This window comes from Rhinoderma darwinii, chromosome 9 (assembly GCF_050947455.1).
Source record: "Rhinoderma darwinii isolate aRhiDar2 chromosome 9, aRhiDar2.hap1, whole genome shotgun sequence".
NCBI lineage: Eukaryota > Metazoa > Chordata > Amphibia > Anura > Rhinodermatidae > Rhinoderma > Rhinoderma darwinii.
Window position 1 is genome coordinate 25,681,042 of NC_134695.1, and position 8,768 is coordinate 25,689,809.

At 37.8% G+C, this 8,768-nt stretch overlaps 1 protein-coding gene across 2 annotated transcripts in view; it reads left to right on the top strand.

Moving 5' to 3' along the window:
* Positions 1–8,768, top strand: part of PC (pyruvate carboxylase) — a 417,282-nt gene that overhangs the window by 353,739 nt on the left and 54,775 nt on the right. The gene's annotated exons all lie outside the window — the stretch shown is intronic.

An 8,768-nucleotide genomic window follows, 5' to 3' on the forward strand; every position in this document is an offset into this window, starting at 1 on the left:
CTGCTGTCACCTACATTATAGCGCCCATCTCCTTATGTAGGAGATAGGCCACTTATAATGTGGTGACAGAGCCTCTTTAAGCGTCATTGACCGATCTCTTTTTGAGCTGTAAATTTCTGTGGATATTTAGGCAGAACAAGGTTATTAACCCCAGCTGTGTCTCCTGCCTTTAATCAACTCTTTACAATGAATGAGGCACTACAGTTGCCTGTGGCTTTATTTAGGTGACTTTTAAATAGAACAGCTGGAGGAAATACAAAATATGCCTGTGAAGTAATGAAGGCATTAGACCCCTACCATAAATTGCTGGTCACAGGGCATTTTATGGTCTGGAATAGCCCAAGGTAAAGGTTGAATTACAGACTTTTGAGGTGTTTTCCAATATTATTTACCGTAACTCGATTCATTATTATTTATGAAGTCACTAAACAATTTTCCAATTAAATAACTCAGATAAGGCAAAGGCTATTTTGCACGGTGCTGTCCAAGACAGAGTAAAAACTATGAAAAAAGGAAAAAAACAAAAGATCGTATTCCCGGGCCAAACCAGCACACTCTGAGTAGAAAAGATTTTTTTATTAACTATGAGTTAAATATCCCAAAAATTTTAATTTGATTTATTAAAAAAGATATTGTAGATACCATTTCCCTGGTCAAATAGCAACCACATTTTATCAAAATACAATAAGAAGTAAAGATCTATTATGTAATAATATAAAAAACACCTGTCAGCTGACCAGGTAATTAGACCGCAGCAGGAACGCAGTATATCAAGGGCAACAAAAACGACCTACATATAAATACAATCCAATACCAAACACATGTAACGAGAAAGATAGTGTATTGTGAAGCGTTACAAATAAGTAGCTATTTAAATCAGATTACATCAAATATATGCACATGGATCCAGAGGTACTCATCCATTTGTAGATATATTCAAGGGGCCCCATTGATGTTATCCAGAAGATCTTGAGTTCAACCAGACCTATCTAAGTAAACCCCATAGAGGATGTAATCTTCGCCATCCACGAATAACCGTTCAAACAGGTGGATGATATGTGCAGCGAATGCATTATTATTTATGCTCCTAACTAAATCTTCTCTCCTGTATGGACTTTCAACACCACTAATCTGATCAGATATCCAAATATGATGATCAAAGCTAGAATATTTGAGACTGGACACCTCACCTGCTCTCTCTCTCTCTCTCTTTTTTTTATCTCTCCCTCTCCTACAAATCAATTGAACAAAACAGTGTAAGAGATATAAAAAAAAAAAAACATATTGCATATGGTAGACAATAAAAGAGTATAGGAGAAATAGAACATACAAAATACCTGTTCCATAGGATTGGACGCCCACCTAAATTATAATGCAAAAGAACATGTGGCGTTATCACGTAACAGACCAGATCAAAAAGAAAAGTAATACCTGTCCTGTGTAAACTGATTGTCACTACAGTTACCCGCTATATTAACGCCACCTTAAAGGGATTGTGCGGTTTGAGCAAATTAATGTTATTTCTTGTGTAGTTAAAAGTTATGCTATTTTCTAATATACTTTCTGTGTTCCTCACGGTTTTCAAGACCTCTACTTCCTGTTATTCGGTAGGAACATTCATAGATTACTTCCAGTGGATATTATTCTGTCCATGGTCATGTGATGGGCACACAGGTGCTGGGATCGTTAGTAGACACAGCTCTGATACACATACTGTAACGGTAACGAGCCGTGCACCTGTGTGATCATCACATGACCATGGACAGAATTATATTCACTGCAAGTATACAATAAATGTTCCTACTAAATAACAACAAGCAGAGCTCTTGAAGCCATGAGGAATTAATAGAGACAGTTTATTGGACAATTGTATAACTTTTAATTATTCAAAAAATAACATTCATTTCTTGAAACAGGACAAGTTTGGGAAGCAGCTTTGCAATACCAACACCTTTTCACTTTTAGCTTCTCACATTACATACAATGACTTCATGTGAACTTCAAATCGGTAGTAATGAGGAAGGTTAGTTGATAAAGTGGAATTGAGCCCTAGTTAATACAGAAGACTGTTACAAACTGTAAAAATGTGAGACAATTTGCTGTATAAGGAAACAAATTACCCTTTCAGATTAGGTCAATGCGTAAAATTGTTATAAATTTTTAAAAAAATTGTCATAACGCAACTTACATTATTGCTATAACCAATTTTGTTGTTACTTACATTACATTACCCCTCCCCACTTTTTATGGGTAAACAAATCAACTTCTGCTAATGTTTCCTCATAACTGACATCCCTGTGCCCTTTATTCATTTAGTTGCTGTTTTCTACGCTTTTTCCTTCTCAAGGGCATCTACCTGTGCCCAGATCTGAAATACACACTCACACTTTATATAGAAGCATCTTCTTCGCCTATTTCTCATGAAAGTAGCATAGTGGCATTAGTAGCATGATCTTGAAGTACATTGAGATCCTTCTGCATTTGTTCTAGTCCAGGAAGTCCGGATCCCTGCTATATAAATGCTGGCAGTTTTGTGGAGAGGTTGTTGTTGTTGTTGTTGTTGTTGTTGTTTTTTTGTTGTTTTTTTTTTATGACCATACATTTCAGTAGATTGCTTCAGGATATCTATAGAATGCCTTCACTCTGATAGACTTATTTTTACTGTTTGAAAAGTGTGATTTGTTTATTTTCTAAATGTGTGGAGCGCGACAATTGACAGCGACGCATGTTATTGAGTCAACTGTGGTATCTGATTGACGAATCTACTAATGAAGGATGACATTTTCTTAAATGCTTCTTAAGATGAGAAAACTGATTTCTACTGCATTGTAGCAGAGGGCTCTCATTAACGTGATATATCAAACTCCTTTGACATCCGTTCCCCAATACAAAGTGATTACTTACTCGTGGTGTGATGTACGAGTCGTCAATAACACTGAATTTTACTCATGCACCTTTACTCAGGTCTTTGCTATGGTTGAAAAGATCACATTTGTAAAATACACACACAGATTATGAATTCAAAATTTTTATTGTGCAGACAAAAATACGGTAATTTGTACATTTCATATGTGAAATTGTTGTATTTTATTGTGTTTTCCTATCCATGACATATTAAATGGTCAAGTCTTGGTGGGAAGGTTTCTTAGACGAAATACTTGCTTACCAAGGTTTGATGGATTGACATATCATGACTGTCCAGTCTTTTTCCAAATTACACAAGATTTGTTCCAGTGTGAGATGTCACATATTCTCAACGATCAGAGGCCTTTAAGAATTTGTCTTTTATATGTAGCCTAATAAATGGATTCTAACAGATCCTATTCCGTTATGTGGGATTCAGACTGAATGGAGGAGGAGGTGTTTCCTCTGAACATCTGCATCTTATTCAATGATCTGATCGGCACAACCTTTCTAAGAAAGTACCAATACCAGTCTTCAATCACTTGTAACATCTTACCTGGGTACTAGTGATTTCACCCTGCTCCCGCTGACTATTTCTTAGTGGCCTCTATAAGCTAAAGGGGCACATCTCTCAGAAGAGCACTGTGGCACCTTCATTCTAGTGGTGACCAGTTGGACTCCCAGCACCTTGACCCACACCAATGCTATCTTGTCCATGTGATGTCAGAGATAGTGAAATATGATCAGTGACTGATCAAGTGCAATTCATAAAAAATAAATAAAATAATAAAATAATAAAATAATAATAAATAATAAATAATAATAAAATAATAAAATAAAAAAAATATAGGGTTCAGAGCGAACGCCATGTTTATGTAACCCGTACCCCACTTTTTCTGACACAAATGTATTGGGATAAGTGGTTGAGGCTCAAGACTTGTGAAGATTTATAAAGAATTTTTACCAATTTTCTTGGTGAGAAAACAACACCAGGTCCACCAGACGTATGCTGCACAGGGCAGAGATACAACCAAGAAAATATTCGAATGAAAAATATTTAAACACCTTGATAACCAGAATTAGGAACTTTAATCGATCTCAAATTTTTAAAAGGACATTTAGCCCCAAAAAAGACCCAGCCCTTTACTATCAGGCTAAAAATTCTGCAATCTTTATCAAATCATATTAAATGCATTGAATGCGAATGGGTCAAAAACCAGGTGACGTAAAAAAAAAACTAATTGTTTGACCGTATAACTGTACTTACATATATTTTAGTGATTTATTCACATAATCGCATATGAAACTCGGAGCTTTATATATTGGTAGGGACCCAGGGGTCCGGATGCCCAATCCCTAACTGCTTAGATTCTATACTGGCACAAAGCACATTAAAATGCAATACTAGTGTTGTTAGTGCTCCCCCAATGTGAATAAATCACTAAAATACATGTACAGTTAATATTTGTCATCTCCTAGTTTTTGACCTATTTACATTTATTATGATTTGATAAAGATTGCTGATTTTATACCCTGATAGTGAACGGCTGGGTCTTTAGTGGGGCTATATGACCTTTTAGGAATTTGTTTTGGAATCCATTCACTTCCCATGCTGTTATTTCACTTGTGTCTGGTTAGTTGAGTTTTTATAATAGATCTATAAACTGTAAAATAGCTTATTTCTACTGTTGTCCGGTAACATGCTTTTCTTTTTCTGGACATGGTAACATTGTCACATTCAATTCACCGCCTGCAAACTATAGAAATATATACTTAGCCGCTCAGACGACCAAATGAGTCCACAAACACAAGTTCAACGTCCTGAGCGTGTAATCCCTTTCTTTTTCCACATTAAAGTGTAGCTAAACGTTTGACAAACTTCTGACATGTCATTAAATGTATCGGTGTACGGACTCAATAGAAAGGCCCGTACTCCGATACATCGACTTTCCGAAAAAAGCCGAACAGACACGAAGCAGCTGAGTGCTCACACGAACGCTACAACTGCTTCATTCTAGCGATTGGTGGGAGTCTCAGTGTTTGGACCCCCACCAATCCAAACTTCTGACTTGTCACTATGACTTGTCAGAAGTTTGTCAAACGTTTAGCTACACTTTAAGGAAAGGTAATCATACGATGTCATTATCTTCAAGCACTTAAAACAGACCTGATTTGAGAGAACTTACAATAGAGGAGCACCAACAGCATGCCATAAAAATTCAAGGTTTATTGGTACTCAAAAAAAGATTAAGGTATAAAAACAGCATTTAGCAAGTAAAATCGGTGCACGCCAAGTCTCTGCCCCGCCTGCACGCTAACGTGTGTAAGGAGAGGAAAAAAGAAAATATCGTGGAGAGTTATCAGCCACACGCTGCTACATTATGGACACCAGATTGTAACCGTCAATATAGAGAATGCTCCGTTTTATACAATGTACGGACATTGTGATTTTTCATTTTTTACTTTATTTTTCCTTGAAGTTCATCCTTTATTTCAATCACTGACTGTATAAGTGGATGCGATCAGGCACAAGTTTATCCTCACTATACCCACAAGCAGTGTTTAATCATTTAAACCTTTCTCATGATCTAGTAAGTGTTCTTTTAACTTCTTTGTAGGACATACAGTAAGCACATTTAAAGATCTCTAAAAAGCCATTAAAATAAATCACGTTGTACAATAGAAGCAAAGACTGCAGGAAAACCTATCATTCTCAATATTGCAAAGACAAGTTACAATTACTCTGTACTTTACAGCAAGGCTGAAGCTTCTGGAGCCAATGGAAAAAGATGAGAATAGATTTAGCCTGTAAAATACGCGCACACGCACACACACACACACACACCTCTAACAATACATTGACACTTTTTCTGTCTTTTTGTGACTTACAACTGATAGTTATAGGTACAATAAAGTCTTATTTATAATGTAAACATAGTAAAGTGTAATGTGTTTTAACCCCTTAATGACCAGCCTATTTTAGACCTTAATGACCAGGCCATTTTTTACGTTTTTTCCATCGTCGCATTCCAAGAGCTATAACTCTTTTATTTTTGCGTCGACATAGCTGTATAAGGTCTTGTTTTTTGCGGGACAAGTTGTACTTTTTAATAGCCCCATTTTGGGGGACATATTATTTATTGATTAACTTTTATTAACTTTTTTTTGGGGGGGAATAGAAAAAAACCTGAAATTTCGCCACTCTTTTTCGCGTCTTAAATCAACGGCGTTTACCGTGTGATATAAATAACACAATAACTTTATTCAGCGGGTTGTTACGAATGCAACGATGCCAAATTTGTATAGTTTTTGTATGTTTTACTACTTTTACACAGTAAAAACGATTTTTTTCCAAAATGATTTGTTTTTGTGTCTCCATATTTGAAGAGCCGTAACGTTTTTATTTTTTCGCCGATGTAGTTGTATGAGCGCTTTTTTTTTGTAGTTTTTATTGGTACCATTTTGGAGTAGATGCGACTTTTTGATCACTTTTTATAACATTTTTTTAAAGTCCGGATTCACAGAAAACAGCAATTTTTCCATAGTTTTTTATTCAATTTTTTACGGCGTTCACCGTGCGGGTTAAATAATGTTATAGATTTATAGTCGTTACGGACGCGGCGATACCAAATATGTGTAACTTTTTTACTTTATTTTGTTTTTTTACTAGTAAAGCATTGTGTAAGGGGAAAAGCTGGGTTTTTCATTTTTTTTCCCTTTTTTTTTTTTCATTAACTTTCTTAAACTTTTTTTTAACTTTTTTACTAGTCCCACTAGGGGACTATAATATGCGATTCTCCGATCGCTATTGTAATACACTGCAATACTTTTGTATTGCAGTGTATTACTGCCTGTCCGTTTAAAACTGCCAGGCATCTGCTAGGTCATGCCTCCGGCATGATCTAGCAGGCAGTCGCTCCAGGCAGACCTGGGGGCCTTTATTAGGCCCCCGGCTGCCATTAGAGACACAGACACTCGGCGATCGTATCGCCGTGTGTCGGTGGGGAGAGAGGGAGCTCCCTCCCTCTCTCCAAAACCACTCAGATGCGGTGCACGCTATTGCGCACCGCATCTGAAGGGTTAAACGGGTGAGATCGATACTAATATCGATCTCACCCTGCAGAGCAGGGACGCTCCCAGCCCTCAGCTGCCTCTAGCAGCTGAGAGCAGGGAGATTTGACACTCCCTGCTCTGTTTACTTTATCCAGATGCAGTGCCGTAAAAAGGCACATGCATCAGAATAAAGCCCGTTAGTGGCCGCCGTTAAAAGGCGTATTGGCGGTCACTAACGGGTTAATGTACGATTCAGTAGTCAATATTATACTTTAACCTTCTTGGGAAACGCATAGCATTAAAGCGCAAAAAGTTTATATTGTAAAACTTTTACAAATGTTTATATGACCTAACCCTATTATGTCTCATAAGCCCGGGCAAAACATCCATTTATGGTTGAGTATAGGATGCAGTAAAATTGTTGGTGGTCGCATAAATAATATGCCCATACAGTGCACTTAAAAAAGTCTTCAGACCCATTCACTTTTTTCACATTTTGTTATGTTGAGGCCTTGTACAAAAATGTTAAAAAAATCACGTTTTTCCCCAACATTCTGCGCTTAATACCGCGTAATGGCAAAGTGAAAACAGTATTTAGAAATTTTTGCAAATATATTAAAAATGAAAACCTCAAATTTTGCATTGGACATAAGCAGTCAGACCCTTTGCTATGACATTTGATATCTAGCTCTGGGGGCCTCCCATTTCTCTAGATCATCTTTGAAATGTTTCTACACCTTGATTGGAGTCCACCTGTGGTAAATTCATTTGATTTGACATGATTTGGAAAGAGACACCCCTGCCTATATAAGGTCTCACAGTTGACAATGTATATCAGAGCAAAACCAAGCCATGAGAAGGAAAGAACTGCCTGTAGAGCTCAGAGACAGGATTGTGTGGAGGCACAGATCTGGAGAAGGGTACAAAAATATTTCTGCTGCACTGAAAGTTCCCAAGAGCACAGTGCTCTCCGTAAGGGTATGTCAACACACAAACTCAAAAAGTCTGAAAATACGGAGCTGTTTTCAAGGGAAAACAGCTCCTGATTTTGAGACGTTTTTGAAGCCATCCGCTGTGTTTTTCGCGGCTGTTTTTGGAGCTTTTTTGAATAGAGTCTATGAAAAACAGCTCCAAAAACGTCCCAAGAAGTGTCCTGCACTATAAAAAAAAAACGGCCCATCAGAACAGAACGCTGTTTTTCCCATTGAAGTCAATGGGCAGATGTTTGGAGGCTTCCAATTTTTCGGGCGTTTACGGCCCGAAAACGGCCGAAAATAGGCCGTTTGAACATACCCTCATTCTCAAATGGAAGAAGTTTGGAACAACCAAGACTCTTGCTAAAGCTGGCTGCCCGACCAAACTAAGTAATCGGGGGAGAGAGGGGCCTTGGTAAGAGAGTTGACCAAGAACCCAATGGTCACTCTGTTTGAGCTCCAAAGATCCTGTGTGCAGATGGGAGAAACTTCCAGAAGGACAACCATCACTGCTCATCACCTTCCCAATACTAGCCCTACAGTAAAGCATGGTGGGGGCAGCATCATTTTGTAGGGGTGTTTTACAGTGGCTGGGACAGGGAGACTGGTCAGGGCTGAGGGAAAGACGCATGAAGCAATGTACAGAGATATTCTTAATGAAAACCTTATCCAGAGTGCTCGGGACCTCAGACTAGGCTGAAGGTTCCCCTTCCAACAAAACATCATGACCTTTTATTTTAGCACAAGGCCTTAACATAACAAAATGTGAAAAAAGTGAAAGGGTCTGAAGATATTCTGAATGCATTTTCTGTTAACCTGTTTATTGCTGTGTAGGGG